The sequence below is a fragment of the Misgurnus anguillicaudatus genome, chromosome 25 (assembly GCF_027580225.2).
Source record: "Misgurnus anguillicaudatus chromosome 25, ASM2758022v2, whole genome shotgun sequence".
Taxonomy (NCBI): Eukaryota; Metazoa; Chordata; class Actinopteri; order Cypriniformes; family Cobitidae; genus Misgurnus; species Misgurnus anguillicaudatus.
In genome coordinates, this window is record NC_073361.2 from 2,678,268 (window position 1) to 2,700,068 (window position 21,801).

General features: G+C 37.4%; 1 long non-coding RNA gene across 2 annotated transcripts; it reads left to right on the forward strand.

The window, feature by feature from the left end:
• The first annotated feature begins 5,411 nt into the window (after positions 1-5,411).
• On the forward strand, positions 5,412-6,666 carry LOC129426610 (uncharacterized). 2 transcript variants are annotated; one of them, XR_008638487.2, is made up of 3 exons: positions 5,412-5,568; positions 5,700-5,802; positions 5,937-6,666. It is a non-coding gene; the product is annotated as an uncharacterized lncRNA (long non-coding RNA). The 2 variants fall into 2 exon arrangements; XR_012368058.1 differs by having other exon boundaries at positions 5,412-5,802.
• The last annotated feature ends 15,135 nt before the right edge of the window (positions 6,667-21,801 follow it).

Genomic DNA, 21,801 nt, shown 5'->3' on the forward strand with positions numbered 1-21,801 from the left:
ACACTCTGCAACACTCGTTCCTTCAAACAACTTGGCAACAACAGCTGCCAACAGCCTTTTTCATTCGGGTTGTCTACAACTCGATATAGCAATCCATTCCTCTCTCTTATGAGGCTCCACTGCTTCAGGAGACACTTCACTGGCTTGGACAAAGACTTTCTTTCCAAATGAACTGGCCTCTTTTCCTTGTCCCAAAACTCTCTGAATTCCTGTATAACCGGGTCATTCTTCTGAAAATCGGCTAACTGCTCTTTAGTGTAACCAGGAAGAGTATGAGTGTTCCCTTGGAGACTGGTGACAGCCTCTTCACCGGCCTCTAACGCACGGATCTGCCTTAACCTGCCACACTCTAGCCCTTTCAAAGCGAGCTCAGTGTCCAAGGCTGTCCCTCGACTAATTACACTACAGATTGCTACACCCTGATCCCAATCAGCATCAGGATCAGGGCCAGGCTCCCCTGCAAACTCCTGTCTGGACAAAGCATCAGCTGCAGCGTTATTCCTTCCTGGCCTATACTTCACCTCAAAGTTAAACACAGAGAGCTGTGACACCCATCTCTGCTCGATCGCTCCTAACTTAGCAGTCTGCAAGTGACATAACGGATTATTGTCCGTTATCACCTCGAACCACGACCCAAGTAGGTAGCCACGAAACTTTTCGACCACAGCCCACTTAAGGGCCAGTAGCTCGAGCTTCATGCTGCTGTAATTGCGATCGTTCCGCTCAGCATTGCGTAACCTTCTGCTCGCATATGCAATGACTCTTTTTTTGTCACCTTGCTTCTGATAAAGAATGGCTCCTAAGCCATTCTGACTGGCATCGGTTTCAAGAATGAAAGGACAGGTGAAGTCTGCAAAACCAAGCACAGGTGCTGTTGTCAGTTTCTCCTTCAAATGATTAAATGCCTGCTCACACCCACTAGACCACTGAGTACTAAAGTAGCGACTGCCCTTTGCATACCTGCCCTCACGCAAGCAAGCATTCACCAAGTCATGTAAGGGTCCAGCTATTCGATAAACTTTCGATAATAGCTGCAAAACCCGAGAAACGATCTTAGCTCTTTTACAGTTTCTGGAGTCTTCCAGTTACTGACTGCAGCAACCTTGTCTGGATCAGGAGAAATCCCCTGCGCTGACACCTGGTGACCAAGGAAACGTACAGAGTCTTGGAGGAAACGGCACTTTGTCAACTTGACCTTTAAACCGGTTTCCAACAACCGCTTCAGTACCACCTCTAACCTCTCTAGGTGCTCCTCAAATGTCTGTGAAAACAACAAGATGTCGTCCAAGTACACGATCAACACCTGAAAAATTAGATCGCTCATAACTGCCTGCATAAGCCGTTGAAAAGTTGAAGGCCCATTGCAGACCCCAAACGGCATCCTTCGGTATTCAAATAAACCAAAGGGCGTGGTAAATGCCGTCTTAGCCCTATCCCTGTCACTCACAGCAATCTGATGGTACCCTGACGCCAAGTCCACAGTTGAGAAAAACTGAGCACCCCTGAGGGCATCGAAGCTCTCGTCAATTCTGGGTAATGGAAATGCGTCACGCCTTGTCTTGGCGTTGAGCTTCCGGTAATCTACGCATAACCTTAGTGAACCATCAGTTTTGCGCACCAGCACAACAGGAGAGGCGTAAGCACTCATGCTCTCTTGAATGACACCATTTTTCAACAGTCTAGTAATGTGCTCTCGAACCTCCTGATACTGATTTGGTGGAATTCGACGGTAAGGCTGATTTACTGGCACGTCATCAGTCAGATGTATCTCATGCTGAACCTTATCTGTATAACCCAACTCATCATCCTCCATGGCAAATACACTTGAATACTTGCTCAGTACAGCTTTCAAGCGAACCTGTTGTTCAGGCGTGCCACCCAGGTCAACATGATCCAAGAATGACTGAGCTGGGGGCTTCAAATCCTTATCTACACCTATAGTTACCTGTTCTGTATCTGCAGAGATTCGTTGGAACCTCACTTCACAGGACGAACCTACACTGTAACTATCTACCGGTGACAACATACCCAGCCGGGCTCTAGGTTGAAGCCAAAGATCTTCCTGAGACAGGTTAAGTATTCTCACTGGACACACTGGTACTTCTGCTGGGACCAGGGTAGGTACTACGACCAATCCATCTGGTAAGGGTGTATTTGCTGATTCTACTAACCATGCCGAACCATCCTTTTTACAGGACTCTTTGCTCTTAATTAGGACGGTAGTTGCTGACCAAGCAGGCACATGTGTAGGAGTCTTACCCACGACCCGAGCAAACGATACTCGTTCAACTACATCAACTGACTGTGCTTGCTGAAAGGCCACCCTCCAGTTAGAATCAAGGCTACCCCCCAACGTGGTATTGAATTCAGCATGAACAATTTGTCGGCACTTACTAATGATATTCATTCCAATAAGCACAGGCACGGAGGCTGGACAAGGATTTTCTTTGATGATCAAAAACCCACACTCGGGCAGGACCATTCCCATAACCTCCACATCCAGCTCCATGTAACCCAAATAGGGGATCTCTAAACCATTGGCTGCAGTGATCTTCAGCCAGTTTGAGGTGGCCAACACATCACTGTCATCCCCAAATGAATGCTCACGAAAGAACCCCTCAGTAATAGTGCTGACCTGACTTCCAGTGTCTAACAGGCATGACACTGGCACACCCTTGATCATCAAATCCACCATAGGGCATGTCCCCACCGCCCGTTCAAGAAACCTGTCCTTACAAGTTCCCTTGGGCGTCGGACCAGAAATTTTCCCTATTGCAGCCCGACTCTGTGCGACAGAGGGGTCTTGTTTTTCTTGCCTTTCAGTAGTTCTGGTAGCACTATTTGGTCTCCCACCCCGTCTCCCGGTGCAACGCCTAGCAATATGCCCAACCCCATTGCATCTGAAACAGATAGGTTCACCCTCCTCAGTAAACCTGGGAGGAGACTTTGTCTGAGGTACAACATTCTGAGAAATAGACAATGACCGTTGCGCAGTCAACTCCTTGACTGCCTTAGTGAGCTCCAAAATTGTCTGATCTTGCTCACTTATTCGCTTCTCTTGTCGGGTAATCACCTGCAAAATATCATTTAACACAGCAGAGGTTTGATTCGCAGTTGCAACAGAATCACTGTCTTTTCCCTGCAACACTTCTGAATGAACGGGTCGACTAGTTGCTACTCTGGTTGGTCTGCTCTCTTCCATGGACCAAAGAATGGCCTCATTTCGAATCTCAAGCAGGGTCAAACGGGGCCTTTCTCTGATTTGTTTACGCAGCTCCCGCCTTAAAGCAGTATCTCGCACACCCTCCACAAATTGATCACGCAAAACTACCTGTTCGTTGGCCAAGCCATCTGGCAACTGCTTTGCGGCAGAGCTTAAAAGGCGAGACAGAGCATGAGAAAAACTGCGAAGATCTTCACTGTCCAGTTGTTTGCGGTTATAAAACATTTGCAATAACTGAGTCCCACTACGTCGCTCCCCAAATGCTTCTTGCAGAAAAGTAAACAAATCCTCAACCCGTCTAGACTGGTTTCCCACGCATAAGCGCACCTCTTCCAGTGCGGGCCCCCTCAAAAGTGAGATAACAAAATCCAATTGTTCTTCCTGTGTCTGGTTTCTAGCACGTAAAACCCTTTCCGCCTCCTCAATGAACTCTTTTACAGAGCGGCCATCTTTGTTATACTCCCCGCTAAAAGGCTGAACCTGACGTTCGCGAGGAACATAAATGTAAGAATGAGTTGGGTTGCCCTCCCCTATTGGCCAAAGTATTATCTCTCCAATCTGTTAGTTCTTTAATTTGACCTCTCAGTTGCTCTATGACATCACCCCCAACAGCCCCATCAGCCCCATCGGCAGGGTTTTCATCAGGATCTGACATTTTTACATCAGTAGTTCAAATAGCATTAACTCACAATTAGTTAAGTTCAGTTCAGTTCAGAATAATTGTCCTTAGGGCAAAACCCATCCAACCTTTTTAATCCTCTTCAGTACCTTCAACACACCCTCGCATTGATTCACAGTTCCTGGGTGTGGAGGAGAAATCCTGAAAGCTAATACGTCGACAGAAGGAAGCACTTCAATAAGGACCAGTCTCTTCCGCAGCGTTTACGCCTGTCCCACAGGCTCAGTCCCACGATGGCCACCTCGAATAAGATCCTCCACACTGCGGACGTCCTCCACCTCTGCAAAAGTATTCACCACTGCCGTATTTGTCTATCCCCACTATGTTGCTTGTCGCAAATGAATCAGATTGAATAAACTACCCCACTCCTGGTACCAAAATGTGTGAGCTAGGGATTTTCAGTATACCACCAGGACCACAATTAACGGGTTTAGCTTTTTATAAGTTTATTCAATTTCTGATTTTTAAATAGAACTCTCTTTTTTAGTTATTTTCTTTTTCACTGTATGTGAACAGATTTACATTTGTTTCAAATAAATCACACAAAAACAAAAGGTTAAAAAAACAAAAAAAGGAAAACACAGAAATATCACTCACAGAGTAATAACTTTAAGAATACACTTCACTTTCAAATTTGATAGTTCACGATGTGAAATTTGCACAAAATCTGTGACCTCAATTTGTCAGTACACAAAAACCTATGACCCAATTTGCAAAAAAAACAAACAAATAAAACAAAATATAAAGACTACCGGGCCAAAAGAATGCACATATACTTCAGAACAATAAACCTTAATACCCCAAATACGGCAGTGGAAATACTATACACTAAATAGACAAAATAACATGAGTACATAATATTACCCACTAAATGCAACTAGAAAGTAAGAGAAGTATATCACTTACAGTATGATGAGCTTCCAGAAAATCATCAACACTCACTTCACAAAAGTTGCAATTCCCATCATGTTCTAAACTGTGCAAACAGTTACATTTCAAATCACATGAACTAATTAACAAGATTTAATGCATAACATTTGGTATAACATCCTAAATTAGTGGCTTACACCGCATGGTGTGACTTAAAATGGGCATAAACATTGCACAAAATGAAATGAAACAACCACTTTAAATGAAACTATAAAATGCACATCTCCCTTAAGTATTTTATAGAATGTTATCAAAAAATATCACATTTACCTTAGGATTTTGTTCTAAAACATTGCAACTTTCCCGAGAGTGCATCTCTCTCGCTCTGCTTGCTGATCACGTATCAAAAACGTTTATTTACAAGAGCACATGTGCACTTCCTCGTCTGCACCACACACACATACACACACACGAATACTGCCCCCTATCGCCAGCTTTATGAATTACAGGTGTATACATGCAAAATAAATGTTAAATACCATTTTCCACTTGGTTACATGTATTACCTGCTCCCATACAATGCACTTCTGTTTTTAGGGAGCTTAGGCTGTGATGTTTGGAAATTGCAGTCATTTTTCGGTTTGTTTATAATACCCAATATTTGCCAGATGCTGTCCTGTCAGAAATTCTTCTTTACGTGGTCCTGGAGGAGGGTGATGCTGAATTGTTAAATCTCTCTTTGGTTTGTTCCAAATTCAGAAATCTGGTGGACAGGCACACTTCTGCTGGCTTGATGGTATTCATTTTCTTTTACATATTTGATTTAAAGATGTTTAAAATGGTGCCATATCATTAAATTTCTCTGACATGTCTGAATGTTTATATTTGTAATGGTCATTTATTATTTTTTATAATTTCAATATACAGGTGTAACTAAATGAAGTACAAAGTCTGAGCCATCCCAGGACCTTTAGAAAATGTTTACACTGCAGCCGACACTGCAATGAAGTGTACAATAACTGCTTACCAGGTGTGCAAATTAACCATGAAATTTTGATCACTGCTAGGTTCATGGCAAAATGCAATGGGAATATGTCTGTGCATGCTTGTCTACTGTTAAGGTAATTTATGTATTAATGTTTCCATTTTCTTATGAATCTCTAGGTTATGTTGGAACTTGGAAGAGGAAAATGAGGAGAGATGCAAGGCTTTTACTCCGAAAACACCCATGCAGTGTTTTGCAGTTAGTGGTGCATGATGCTGCTACAGGAGCAATAACTCTGTATAACACATCAGTCCTGTTCTGAAAGTCTTGTAAATACCTCCAGGATTGTTGATCGTGATTCTGATTTCTGACATCTACTAGGGAGTGCCCCTAATATTATGTGTATATATATGTGAAGTTTCTTTTTTCTCAAATCTCTTCCGCAAATCATGCACCAAAGGTTTCTGTATTTCTTATGTTTTATATCTTAAGGACCACAATGGAAATAAGCCTATGGGCTTTTTGTATTTTTATCCTTTTGAACACTTCATGTTGATTGTTGTTCAATAAAATATTTAATCAATTCAATCAATCAAAATCTGTCTAATACATGTATCCAAAGCTTTCTACTCTAATTAACTTTTTAATACAAAAACGGTATATGTGTCTTTTATTAAACAATATATTTAACTCTTAATACTTTGCATTAAAGCAACACTTGGAGTATAAAATAACAACACCGGTTTCTAATGTTCTGAAGGATTGCATATGAAATTGGTTATAATGCTTGGCTTATAAAGTTTGGATAATTTGCATATTACACAACGTGTGAATGTGTCTGTTTCTTGAGTTACTAATGTAAAAAAAACAAGCAAAATAAAAAGATTTAAATAAAGGTCATTGGTGAGACCTGTCTCTCTTTGTCATTTAGGCGTGTGTGTGGCCTGTATAATAAATATACAACATACAGTACATCTAGTGGGAAGTGCCTCATATAAATATGAATTAATTTAATCTAGGTGTTTTTGTGCATCTGTTTCATTACTTTACACAAACATTGATTTAGACGCATATGCATACATAAATATTCAGCTGGAATTTAATGTTTGGCCAATTAGCTTTTTCTTTGTTTAAATTCAATAAACCTTTTTAATCAGAAAATACTGACATTTATACTTATTTAAATAAGTATTAGAAATTATAATTATTTGTCTTGCTGGCGCTGACAGCCTCCTCTTTATTCCGGTTTTAGTGTTTGTGCATATCTTTCATTATTTCACACAAACATTGATTTACACGCATATGCATTCATACATAAATATTCAGCTGCAATTTAACATTTGGCCAAATGATCTTTTTCTTTGTTTATATTCCATAAATCTTTTAATCAGTTAATACTGACATTTAGGGCCCTATTTTAACGATCTAAGCGCATTGTCTAAAGCGCACAGCGCAACGTCTAAATGGGCGTGTCCGAATCCACTTTTGCTAATTTAACGACGGGAAAAATGGTTTGTGCGCCGAGCGCATGGTCGAAAAGGGTTGGTCCTATTGTAATGGGTGTATTTTGGGCGTAACGTTCAATAAACCAATGAGAGTCTCAGCTCTCATCCCCTTTAAAAGCCTGTTGCGCTGGCGCTATGTCTAATCCCTATTTAGATGAAGAACTTTGTAAACTGAAAAACTAAGCGGAGGAAGAAGATCCCCAGTTTAAGAGTAATGTTAAATAATTGTGTTGTTTTTCACTTGTATTGAAATTGTTATTTTTTATTAAAACCTTTAAAACTCGTTTTCTTTTAGTCATGGAAGTAAAAAGCAGGCTTGTAATTGCTTTAAATGTATGGCTATCCAATATCATCAAAACATAATTTACAAGTATGTAAGAAAAGGTTTGTACTCTAAAAATACTTTATTTGTAACAAACAGAAGATAAAGAATTTACAAACGGCTCTCCTCACGTTTCAGCACTTTGGACAGCGTTTTTTTAGCAAAGAGTTTTTTTTAAGCATTACTTAAAATGTTTCTCATCTCACCATATCTGCAGGTATAGAGTCATCATATACAATAAAACCGTGAGGTAGCATTAAAAAAACATTTAAAAACAGGAGCATTTGTTTAAAGCAAAGCATTTATTTACTTACCAGGCTACAGGTGAAGCAGCTCTTTGTGCCTTATTACGTCTCATAATTAGTCCTCATTTATGTCCAAGAGACTCAATAATAATCTTTTACACTCAATCCTTTAATCTTTCATATTTAAAAAGCATTTTTGTGCTGCTGCGCATTCATGTAATTTGTGATAAGCAAACCTGCGTTGTCATCCAGTTTATAGGCTCATTTTACTAATGCTCTCTTTAAATAACATAAAACACATTGAGACATTGACATTATACTTTAGACCAGGTTTTTTTTTGTCAATGGAGTAGTCTATTTTAGTTGCCTCAAAATAGCAACGCACCAACAATGCGCCTGAACACACCTCGTTTTCAGACCAGAACGCCCATGGGCGCAAAAGGGGGCGCAAATGCATTTGCTATTTAAACAACGCGGCGCTAAACGTGAAACTTAGGGTGGAAACTAGCGAAAGACACTTGCGTCGCGCATTGCGCTGCATTGCGCCGGGTGTAAGATAGAGCCCTTATACTTATTTAAATAAGTATTAGACATTTTTATAATTATTTATTTGTCTTGCTGCCGCTTACAGCCTCCTCTGGTTTCCTGTTTTAGTGTCAGGTACTGTCTGCTGCCAGTGGCAGCAACTTCCTGCTGACATCTGACGATTTTTCGCTGAACCCCCCCTCTAGAGTTTTGCACATGTAGCTCCAGTTGTGCTCACAACGCAGTCTCACACCCATGGCGTCAATATTTGACGACACTTGACCATGCGTCAGTGTGTTGACGCGGGGGGTGCCCCTTTCGCGTCATTTTTTGGCGAACTAGGGACTTCAATACTATGAGGTACGCGAAATTCTCTTTCCTATTTTCTTACCATTTTCTACCATTTTCGCGTCAGTTTAGGGTTAGATTTACATAATGACATCCCTACCCAAACCTATCCCTAACCCCAATGTCAGGTGACAACTGTTTAATTTCGCGAACCTAATAGTATTGAAGTCCCTAGTTCGTCAAAAAGTGACGCGAAAGGGGTACCCTCCGCGTCAACATATTGACGCATGGTCAAGTTGGTGCTCACTGTCGTTTAGCAATCGAAAAAAACTGTAAATTATGTAAGTGAGATCGAAAACAGATATTGTCATTCGGTGTAAACTGTATGAGAAGGAGGAGAGGTGCCGTCTTTCTCCTGTTACCTGTAATGAGATGAGTTTGCCACTAGAAAAATTGCCAATGCATTGATACAATCAAGCAGATAATTATGTACAATTGTCTGCTGTTTTACTACATTTTCAATTTTCATTTTTAATTAAATTTTCATGAAAATACATTACACTGGTTTCTGTTGAATAGTCTTGCACCTCAACACATTTAGGAATTAGTTCATAGTGCAAGGCATGTCATGCAAAATTGCTGACCATATGTTATAATCTGTAAGCATGAAGCATGTTTTCTATAGGGTTTTTGTAAATGTGAACTGAATCCATAAATTCCTGTCAAGTGAATCCTGAAATTTAGAATCATTTTTGTAATTTTTTTATTTGTACTGTAATTTATTTTCAAAATCACAATTTGTGTAAATTGTTTACAGAAAGAAAGGTGAAAATATAAAGTCTGTAACTGTACAGTCTGTAAAACTGTAACACTGACACAAGGCATATCATGCAAAATTGTTGACCATATGTGTCATGATCTGTTACTGTAAGCATGAAGCATGTTTTCTATGGGTTTTTTTGTAAATGTGAACTGAATTGATAAATTCCTGTCAAGTAAATCCTGAATCTTTGGAGTCAAATTTTTTATTTGTACTGTAATTTTTTTTTTCAAAATCACATTTGTGTAATTTGTTTACAGAAAAAAAGTGAAAATGTAAATTCATACACAGTTTACATCACAAAATACTGACACATATAATTGTGTACAATTGGTATATTGACAATATGGCAACATTTTGACTGTCTTGTTCATTACAGTTTTTTTCGATTGCTAAACGACAGTGAGCACAACTGGAGCTACATGTGCAAAACACTAACTACAGTCTGCGCTACCAAAAGTCACCTGAGCACAACTCTTAACACATGACTCAAAACAGCTCAGTGCAGCCAAACACTATATACAACCCTCACTGAGATAACACACACTGTCACTCACAACACACTGAGAGGAAAAACACTACAGTTTTTTTACAATTACTACGACAGATTTTTCAATACTTTTAACAAGTTTTCAAAACTCTTAACACAGTTAGCACTACATCCACCTATGTAAGCTATACTATTAACACATTTCTTGTTGGTTTAACACAAAATGCATATAATTAACACAAATTTAAAATGATTTAATTTCTTTTACAGACAAGCTCAAACAAGACCAAAACAATAGTTCTTATACTGTCAAATTTACAAATGCTTTCACACAGCATGTCAAAACAGATAACATTATGTCCTAAACTTGACTAGTCAAAGTAAACAGCTGTTTATATGATGAATTGAAACATAAATATATCCCCTGTGTTTTATTCCATTGGGATTGAAAAACAACTTATTCTACCAATGCAAATATATAAATCACAGCTGATTCCCACCTAGGAAACACACTCAGGTTCTTTCAATTGCATGACTATATAGTATACAATAGAGTAAAGGAGGGCCTCTATAGGTCGATCTTGTGTGGAAAAGGAACAATATGAGCAACACAAAAAATAAGATATATGGCTGCACAAGTCAACTGAAGACCACCAGGTCAAAGGGAAGATTTTCCTCCAGTCCCACCTGGATGTAATAGATGGTGCATTCCCAGACATCACAACTGAACACTGTCAGAGGTGGATAAGACATGGCAAAAGGTTCTTCACAAGATGCCTTGCCAGAGAAAACTCAGGTGTAATGTGAATGAGAACATGTGGCCAAATAGAAACGCAATAGATTAGATGATGAGATTTTCTTTTTTGCTTTATTCTTCAGTGGCTTTTTCTGTTTGTATTTGTTTATTTTCACTTTTTTTACTGTAAATGGAAATAATATTGAATATCTTGCAGTAATGTCCTGTTGTAAATACTGTAAGTTCTTTACTGCAGCAATTATGTCTACTTTTTTTATAAACCGTACTCTAAGATGGATGATTTATTTTTGTCTTGAATTGCTGCAGCAAAACAATCATAATACATGCATTTACTAAACCCAACTAAACAAAAATATAAAAAAGTTTTCAAAAAAACTCTATAACCTATAATCTATAGTCTATAATCTACTACAGTCTATAAGGACAGACTTACACATAAACTTATGCAGTTTTTGTTTTTCAACCTTATGTTTGTGTTTTTCATGACATTGTGTTATGATTGACTAAATGTTTTTGTTGGAAGAGAACATGTGTTGGTGATCTGGTATAACTAGTTGATTCTGAAACATGTTTACAGTGTTTTTGTAAACAGTGTGAGAGTTTAGTTTACAATGTGTGATTTTGAGGATAAAATTAACTGTTTTGCCAGTTGTGTGTTTTAGGTGTGTTGGTGTGTTAAGAGTTTAGAAAATTTGTTAAAAGTATTGAAAAAAGTGTCATAGCAATCGTAAAAAAACTGTAAAATTAAACACCACAAAATATAAACTTTTTATCTTTACAGTTTTAACAATTTCAGTGACGTCACACAAAGTAATGTTTTCTTCAAATAATGATTTATTTATTGATTTATCACATGACTTTTTTGATTTTATTTAGAACATCATAATTCTTTAAGGTAAATGAAAATTAGCAGTTTGCTTCAATAGTCTGTAGTAATTTGCGGAATTACAGTAACGAGAAAAAAAAGGTAGAAACTAAAAGTACATGAAAGGTTATATTTTATATATATATGAAATATATATATGAAATTGGAATTTATATTTATATGAAATTGCAATCAGCAGTGTTTGAAAGGCACAAGGCTGAAATCAATTGTGTTTTGAATGTGAGGTTTACAGTTTTGACGGCAGTGTGTTAGCATTTGAACAAAGTGCTGTAAATCCACAGTGTTGTGCAGGTTGTGGTTAAAGTCATGGGATAAGTGTGTAGAGTTTTGGAAACTGTGTTCAAGCAATGAAAAACGAGCTAGAGTTTGGTCCACATGAACTGCTGCTGTGCAGACTGTAGTTAGAGTTCTGCACATGTGACTCCAGTTGTGCCCACTGTCGTTTAGCAATCGAAAAAAAAAAAACTGTAACACTGACACATGGACTTGCCATTTTGATGGGACTGACATGTTCACTAATGTAAAAATGTACTTTTGAGAGATGATTTAAGGATTTTTACCCCTAGTTTTACAGTACTGTACCCTGCATCTCAAAAACTTGTTTGTGTGATACTGTAAAACTGTAAAGCAGTCAGTACTAACAAAAGGAAAGCACAATGTTTAGGGTCATACAATATGTTTATTGTTCAGTATACAGTCTAAAATGCACTGTACTACTGTATACACCAGGGAACTGGCTTATATTGGTTGTGTCACATCATTTGAAACAGGTTAAATCAATTTTGAGTGTTTGTGTTTAATCAATGAGACGTGCTCTATTTGTATTTGATCGTTGGCGCCTGTGTTTAGCGGTATGCATGACATGTGCATAAGTGAAGATTGTGTTTTGAGAACAATGAGAACAATATTTGTTTGGAGTTTTGCTAAAACTTCTAAGTGAGATCTGCAAATTGTGTTTTATTATGTGAAACAGTTTAAGGTATTGACAACAGACTGCACAATTAGATAAATGAGTTCAGGCATCTGAGAACTTTGTTCAGCCAATGGGTTTTAGTGTTTTAGCAATTGAGAAAAACTGTATTTAATTTCTCTGTGGATCCATTGTTCCAAAGCTCAGTAAACTGATTCGGGGCCTTTTATCTATCTTTTGAAAGATCGGATTGATATGTGTTCAATTTTGACTCTAGTGTTTCCACCTTGGTAATTGTTTGCTAATTGAGCCTAAGCTGTGTTGACTTACAGTTTTTTTCGATTGCTAAACGACAGTGGGCACAACTGGAGTCACATGTGCAAAACTCTAACTACAGTCTGCACAGCAGCAGTTCATGTGGACCAAACTCTAGTTCGTTTTTCATTGCTTGAACACAGTTTTCAAAACACTACACACTTATCTCATGACTTTAACCACAACCTGCACAACACTGTGGATTTACAGCACTTTGTTCAAATGCTAACACACTGCTGTCAAAACTGTGAACCACACATTCAAAACAGAATTGATTTCAGCCTTGTGCCTTTCAAACACTACTGATTGCAATTTCATATAAATTCCAATTTCATATATATATTTCATATATATAAAATATTACCTTTCATATAAATATATATAGGTAGAGCTTAGAAAGACTAATTTTGGAAATGGAACAAGGAAGACGCGTTCGTAGAGGGAGAAGGGTGGCAGGTAGTGGCCTGATGCTAGACAGAGGCAGGATTAGCCCCTCATTTATTTGTTTGAATTACAGTATGTACTTTTAGTTTCTACCTTTTTTTCTCATTACTGCAATTCTGTAAATTACTCCAGACTACTGAAGCAAACTGCTAATTTTCATTTATTTTAAAGAATTATGATGTTCTAAAAAATTTTATTAATCATGCGATAAATCAATAAATAAATAAATCATTCTTTGAAGAAAACATTACTTTGTATGAAGTCACTGAAATTGTTGAAACTGTAAAGATGAAAAGTTAATATTTTGTGTATTGGTGTTTGATGTTAGTGTTTTTCCTCTCAGTGTGTTCTGAGTGACAGTGTGTGTTATCTCAGTGAGGGTTGTATATAGTGTTTGGCTGCACTGAGCTGTTTTGAGTCATGTGTTAAGAGTTGTGCTCTGGTGACTGTAGGTAGTGCAGACTGTAGTTAGAGTTTTGCACATGTAGCTCCAGTTGTGCTCACTGTCGTTTAGCAATCGAAAAAAAACTGTAAGTGAACAGTATTGAATGCTTGTGCTTTCCATATGACCAGATGGTGTAAGCACTGAGAAATGTAGGGATTCATGTGTAAGTTTTTAAGTAAAAGTTCACCAAATCTGACTCATGTGTTAAAGCAGGGGAATAGTGTTTATAGTTCAGCAAAACTTTTGAAATATTAGTTCAAAAGCCTGGTTATAGTGTTTTAGCAATCGAGAAAAACTGTACTATTTACAATTTGTGTTTTGGGGTGGATCTTATTAATCGTAATGACACTACTCAGTTGAAGATTTTTTTGGGACAAAAAGTCTAAAAAGCCTCAAACCAGTTAACGTTCCCCCACATTAATGGGTTATGCAAATTGGGCTCATATTTTTCAAGTGCGTCAACTATTAACTCTGCCAAATTAACTCCCAGGAGTACTTTTGCGTGAGATTTTCTGTGTTTAGCTATTTTATATTTTAAAATTCAGATATACCACACAGTACATTTTCTTAGCACTCTAATGATGGCATGGTTATTTATGACGCAAAATGGGTAAATATTGGACAGAACAACTGGTTTTAAAATTGACCCAATGCTGGGTTATTTTAACCCAACTGCTGGGTTATTATACCCCATGGTTGCATAATAACAATCCAACATTGGGTCATTTTTGACCCAGCAGAGGGTAATTTTTAACCCAGCATGTGTTCTGTCCAATATTTACCCATTATGGGTGGAAAATAACCCAGCCAGAGTGAGTGTCACTGTAGGACTTTTTGTGTCTATATTGTTGCTAAAACCAAAAACATTATAACAGAGAAAGCACAGGTGCACACATTGATGGCCCCTAAAGAGAATCAAGCACATGGAGGTCACAGTGGTGTCCCGCAGCAGAAGTTGCTGAGTGTTTATACAAAAATGTTATGAATGTTAGTATGTAAAAGCCATTGGCCCATACTGTTTGATACAAGCATATGAAGGTCAGACCAGATAGCTACTGTGATAGGTGAAGATGTCATGTCAACATGATGGTAGTTTACTGTTTTCTGTTTTTGCACTTAAATTCGGAAGGGCTTTGTAAGGCTTAGGCCTTACCCAAAACAAAACACACCCTAATAGTAGCAGTAACTACAGCGCCAGTATTACAAAGATTTTTATTTTGTATTTTTAGTTCCAGTTAAGTCAACATAGCCTTTATTTGTTGTCTTACAGTATATGCAGTTGTGATTTCTTCTTGTTTGCTGGCCTACTTTTTTCAGTTACATTTCTTTTGAAGATCAACAAAGGTCTTTTCTTTAAGCATTTACAGTAACAATACAACATATTTAGACTGTTAGTACAGTATACTTTTGAGATTAAAATACTGTTAAATGTAAAATACTGACATGTCAAAACTTGAATGATGGTCTGCAAATGTAGGATGGCATACAGTATGAGAGGATTAGATACCCAAGAAACTGACTGTAAACTTTATTCATGTTAGTTTATTTCCTTTTTACTTTGCACCTCTTTGGCAACACTGGGTTAAAGATAGTGGTTTCACACAGAGAAAAAAAATACAAAGCGCATTTAATCTGTTTTGACTTAATGCAAGAATAAATCATCAGTCATGGAGAAGTTCAACATGATTTGGTGTGCATTGGAATTCATTAAGCATCACAATGAAAGGGGGATATCCTGCAGATGTCTGGGTTAAGTTTCATAGGGGCATACTTTACTCTGCCACCTCCATTTCCACTTTCAGTGCTGAAGCCACACACACAAAGTGACCTGATGATGTGACATTTGTTGTTCCTCCCACACTTCGGTGAGTTTTAAATTCTTTGTTTTTCTTTTAATATTCAAGTAATAATCCATTTCTCCAACACAAAGTAACCTGAACCTTTATAAAACTTAGACTGTATAGAACAAAACTAGTCTTTTTCAGGATTAGGAAAGTAAATATTCTGTATAATTTTTTTTTTCTAAAAATCTTCCTCCAAAAAGCCAAGTGGAACTGAACAGTAAAATACTGATGACTGTGACTGGTAAAAGCAGGAGGATAATATAAAAATAAATGACAAAAAGCCAAGTGGTTTTTTTATACACTCTTCTTATAAAATAATGAAGCTTTGACAGGAATTTTGGCTGTGCTCTGCAAAACTTCAGCACAATAAGTTTCAGTAAGACATAAATATTATAATTTAAAACAAGCAGATGAACTAAACCAAATTTGTCTTTCAGTTTATTTGTTGGAGTTTTGCTCAAAATGGATGAGATTTCAACATAAGTGATCTCCTAAGGAGGACCAATCAGGACAAGATACCAATTGGATGACCTGGATGACTTTCAGATAGTGATATAGTAACACCACAAGCAAGGGGCACATCGCTTTGGTTTTCCATCTGAATGTCAGTACCATCAAGCTTTGAGTTGTCTACATTTGTTGTGTAAACACAGATGTTAGCTGTGTGTCGTTTCACCACAGAGGACATATGATCCGCTTGTTGTTTATGTGATGAAGTCAGTTGCTAACTACTTTATTGATCAAAAGTTTGCAAACATGTTAGATTTTGACCTTGCTGACCTAGCCCAGGAAAAGTAACTGAACCTGTTGCTTTTCTGGGCTTTTAAGATCTTTGTAATTGTATTACCAAAAACAAGCTGATCATGTGAGCTGCTATACCAAGCATATGATTAATTATTTGTACTTATTTAATTTTTTACGTTAAAATTCACTTCTAATTTTTTAGACATTTACAGTTTTTTTCAATTGCTAAACGACAGTTGGCACAACTGGAGTCACATGTGCAAAACTCTAACTACAGTCTGCACAGCAGCAGTTCATGTGGACCAAACTCTAGTTCGTTTTTCATTGTTTAAACACAATATTCAAAACTCTACACACTTATCCCATGACTTTAACCACAACCTGAACAAAACAGTGGATTTACAGCACTTTGTTCAAATGCTAACACACTGCTGTCAAAACTGTGAACCACACATTCAAAACAGAAAAGATTTCAGCCTTGTGCCTTTCAAACACTGCTGATTACAATTTCATATAAATATAAATTCCAATTTCATATATATATTTCATATATATAAAATATTACCTTTCATGTACTTTTAGTTTCTTCCTTTTTTTCCTCATTACTGTAATTCCGCAAATTACTGAAGCAAACTGCTAATTTTCATTTACCTTAAAGAATTATGATGAATAAAAAAATGAATAAATCATGTGATAAATCAATAAATAAATCATTCTTTGAAGAAAACATTACTTTGTATGAAGTCACTGAAATTGTTGAAACTGTAAAGATAAAAAGTTTATATTTTGTGTATTGGTGTTTGATGTTAGTGTTTTTCCTCTCAGTGTGTTGTGAGTGACAGTGTGTGTTATCTCAGTGAGGGTTGTGTTTAGCTGTTTTGAGTCATGTGTTAAGAGTTGTGCTCTGGTGACTTTTGGTAGTGCAGACTGTAGTTAGAGTTTTGCACATGTAGCTCCAGTTGTGCTCACGTTTAGCAATCGAAAAAAACTGTAAAAATTAACTCCCTCAGTGTTATTTGTTAACTCCAATGTAGTGTTATATTTTTAATACTATGGTGTTAATATGGTAAATTTAAAGACATCAACATATTACGGTTTTGGGGAAAAAAACTTTATTTTCAAACAGTTTTTAAAATGTAACAATACAGCAGTATAATCTATCATTCTCATTATAAAACTGTTAAGGATTTTGTTTTATGTCATCTGATCAACATTTATGACAGAAAAATGTCCTCAATGTATCATGCATTTAAGTGTTCATTAAATTAACATATAGTACAGATATTTATAAACACAGTTTATGGGATGCTTCAGTTCATACAAACAAGTTTGACTTAATTTCAATCTTAAAGCCATGATGGTTTTCACATAATAACAACAGAATATGATGAACCAGTAGCTGTAAGGAGGTGATATGATCCTGGGTCAGACCTTCGGATATTGAACTTTTCTGTTAATAAAACAAAAATAAAATGGAAAAATGCATTATTAAAAAAACACTAATAACTAAGTATAACACTGCATAAACTTATATTTACAGAATACATTACAGAATTTACATACAGAACACATTACAAAATACTTTGAAATCAGTTATACATTTATGTTTTGCACAAAATACTCACTTTGTTATAAAATTGCTCTTCGTCTGAAGAAATTTTCATGTAGCCCTATTTCTGTGCTCCTCCAAAGTCCCCAAAGCAAATCTCCTGCACACATTAACAGATTTAAATATATATTTTTTAAACTTAAGCAGCATATAAAGCAAAAAACAACAAAAAAACCTCCCCAAAACATTATGAGTATGAATTGCTCCAGGCTTAGACCTAAACTCAACTGCCGCATTCATATAATGACAATAACACATGACTCTTAATGTTAAACTTGATATTAACAGCAATATAAAACATAACACCTCTCAACTCTCAAATGTTATTGATCAAAATTTTATTAATTCATTATTTACTTACCATTTACAGTGAATGAGATGATCTTTTGCTTGAACTGCATCATCCAAAAACATGGTTCAGTGTGTGCTGTAAAAAGGGGGAGGTCTTCTCTATTTAACACCCTAGGAGTTAACAAACACCACTAACAAAACCCTGTAGGAGTTGATTTTTTAAAAAAAGTGGTAACAGCCTGTTTTGACACCAACTCTTTATTTTTATAGAGTAAAATAAAATAGTTTAAACTCAATCCAGTGTTAAATTAACTCTGAACTCTTTATATTTCCATTAACCCCCGTGATTTTAACTCTGCTAAATTTGCTGTGTATATATATATATATATATATATATGAAATTGGAATTTATATTTATATGAAATTGCAATCAGCAGTGTTTGAAAGGCACAAGGCTGAAATAAATTCTGTTTTGAATGTGTGGTTCACAGTTTTGACAGCAGTGTGTTAGCATTTGAACAAAGTGCTGTAAATCCACAGTGTTGTGCAGGTTGTGGTTAAAGTCATGGGATAAGTGTGTAGAGTTTTACAAACTGTGTTCAAGCAATGAAAAACGAACTAGAGTTTGGTCCACATGAACTGCTGCTGTGCAGACTGTAGTTAGAGTTTTGCACATGTTCAATTCAATTCAATTTTATTTATATAACGCTTTTCACAATACTTAATTGTTTCAAAGCAGCTTTACATTAATAGAAGCAGTAAAAGCACAGAAAAACGACAGATAGCACAACATAATACACAACATCATAAGCAGTCAAATTTGCTGCAGCTATGACTCGACATTATGAGCGAGCGTATTACTAATGTAACGTCTAGAAGAAGAAGCTAAGTTAAGCCCAAGCAGGCTACCTCCCCGGGGTAAAAAAACCCCTAGGAGAAAAAAAACTAAAACCCCGGGTTGTTTAGCCGAGGAAATAAAAAAAGTCCTAGAAGGGAAAAACCCTTGTGAGATATATATGTATGTACACATATAAACGGATAAGGAGATTAAGCGGAGATTAAGCGGAGATTAAGCAGAGATTAAGCGGAGATTAAGCGGAGATTAAGCGGGTCCTGCCGGTGATCGTTGGTCAGGCATCAGCTGGGCATCACGTTGAAGGAAGACCAGTAGATCAGAGGAGTGCCGACTTTCACATCTACCGGAACTGGGTCTGTTTGACTAAGGCCTGTAACCCCACTGTCGTCGTTAATGCATGTTCAGTGGCAAACGGGTCTATATTGCATACTATTTACAAGATCACGAGAAAACGCCAACATCGCAACCTGACCATAAGTGTCAACCCATTTGACTAAGGCTGGAGGCCCCACTGTCGTCGTTAATGCAGGTTCAGTGGCAAACGGGTCTGTATGGCATACTATTCGCAAGACAAAGAAAGCGCCAAAATCACAACCCAACCATACGTGCCAACCCGTTTGACTATGGCCGGAAGCCCCACTGTCGTCGTTAATCCAGGTTCAGTGGCAAACGGGTCTGTATGGCATCCTATTCAAAAGACACACGAAAGTTCCAAAATCGCAATCCGACCATACGTTAAGATAAGGTTTTTATTTATTTATTTGGTTGGTCTGTGTTATGACCGCGAGTGCTTTGTTCCGTACAAATAACTATTTCGAGTTAAGTACCTTTACTAGACAAATTATGCGAATGTATTGTCGAAGAGAAAAGTTTTAGATTTAAAATTATCGACTGTGTCTGATTCTTAGACATCGGTTGGTAAATCATTCCAGAGCTTAGGGGCTAAGTAGGAAAAGGATCTTCCACTTTTAGACACTTTTGATAGTCTAGGGATAATCAAGAGACCAGAATTTTGCGACCGTAGTGTGCGTGATGGATTGTATTCTGATAGTAATTCTCTTAGATATGAGGGTGCTAGGCCATTTAAAACTTTGTAGGTGATTAGTGATATTTTAAATTGTATGCGATATTTAACTGGTAGCCAGTGTAAAGATGCCAGAATTGGGCTTATGTGGTCGTACTTTTTAGATCGAGTAAGTACCCTTGCAGAAGCGTTTTGAACTAGCTGAAGCTTGTTTACTTGATTTGCATGGCATCCCCCGAGTAGCGAGTTACAATAGTCTATTCTCAACCTGATCTCACGAATTTCCGTGGCATAGTCACGGAATTTTGTGATCATTTTTCCGTGGCATTCTCACGGATCTCCGCATTTTTCCGTGGCCCTGCTACGGACTGTCTTTTTCCGTGGCATTCTCACGGATTGGTTACTCAACTGTTTTGACCTATTTTCTTACCATTTTCGCTTCGGTTTAGGGTCAGATTTACATGAAATGACATCCCTACCCAAACCCAACTCTAACCCCAATGCCAGGCAACAATTGTTTAAAGTTTTGAAAATATAAAAGAATAAATCAGAAAAAAATTTATAAACCACTAGTTAAAGTGACATACTAACGCAAACACCAAATCTAACCCTAAACCGAAGTGAAAATGGTTTGAAAATAGGAAAAAGCAGTTGAGTAAACAATCCGTGAGAATGCCACGGAAAAAGACAGTCCGTAGCAGGGCCACGGAAAAATGCGGAGATCCGTGAGAATGCCACGGAAAAATGAGCACAAAATTCCGTGACTATCCCACGGAACTTTGTGAGATCATGTTGTCTATTCTAGAGGTCATAAAAGCATGGATAAGCTTCTCTGCGTCAGATGTAGACAGTATATGGCGTATTTTCGAGATATTTCTAAGATGGAAGAATGCTGTGCGGCAGACGTTGGCGATATGACTATCGAAGGATAACTTGCTGTCGAACATCCCACCTAAGTTCCTAACCGTGGAAGATGGCACCACAGTGCAGCCATATATGTGCAAATTGTAATCTGACATATTATGTTTGTAGCGATTCGTGTCAATAATAAGTATCTCTGTCTTATTGGAGTTGAGCTTAAGAAAGTTATGTGCCATCCAGTCACTAACATCGCTAAGGCAGTCTGTTAGCTTAGAAAACGTGTGTGTTTCGCTGGGATGTGAGGAGATGTAAAGCTGGGTATCATCCGCATAGCAGTGAAAACTTATGTTATGTTTCCTGATAATGTCTCCTAGGGGTAACATGTATAACGAGAAAAGGATAGGACCTAAAACCGATCCCTGCGGTACACCGTATTTAACCAGGGAGTGATATGACTCTTCCTCGTTTACATAAACAAAGTGATAGGGATTGGTTAGATATGACCTAAACCAGGCTAGTGCCTGACCACTGATACCAACATAGTTTTCTAGTCTATTGAGTAAGATTGTGTGATCTATTGTGTCAAAGGCTGCACTAAGGTCTAATAATATAAGAATTGAGATTTCACCACGATCGGATGTTAATAGGAGGTCATTTGTAACTCTAAGCAACACTGTCTCTGTGCTATGGTGGGGCCTGAATCCTGATTGGAACTTTTCATATGTACTATTATTTGTTAAGAATGTGCCTAACTGGCTTGCCACTACCTTTTCTAATATTTTTGAAAGAAAAGGGAGATTTGAGATTGGTCTAAAGTTATTAAGCTCTCCCTGATCAAGCTGTGGTTTTTTAATCAGCGGTTT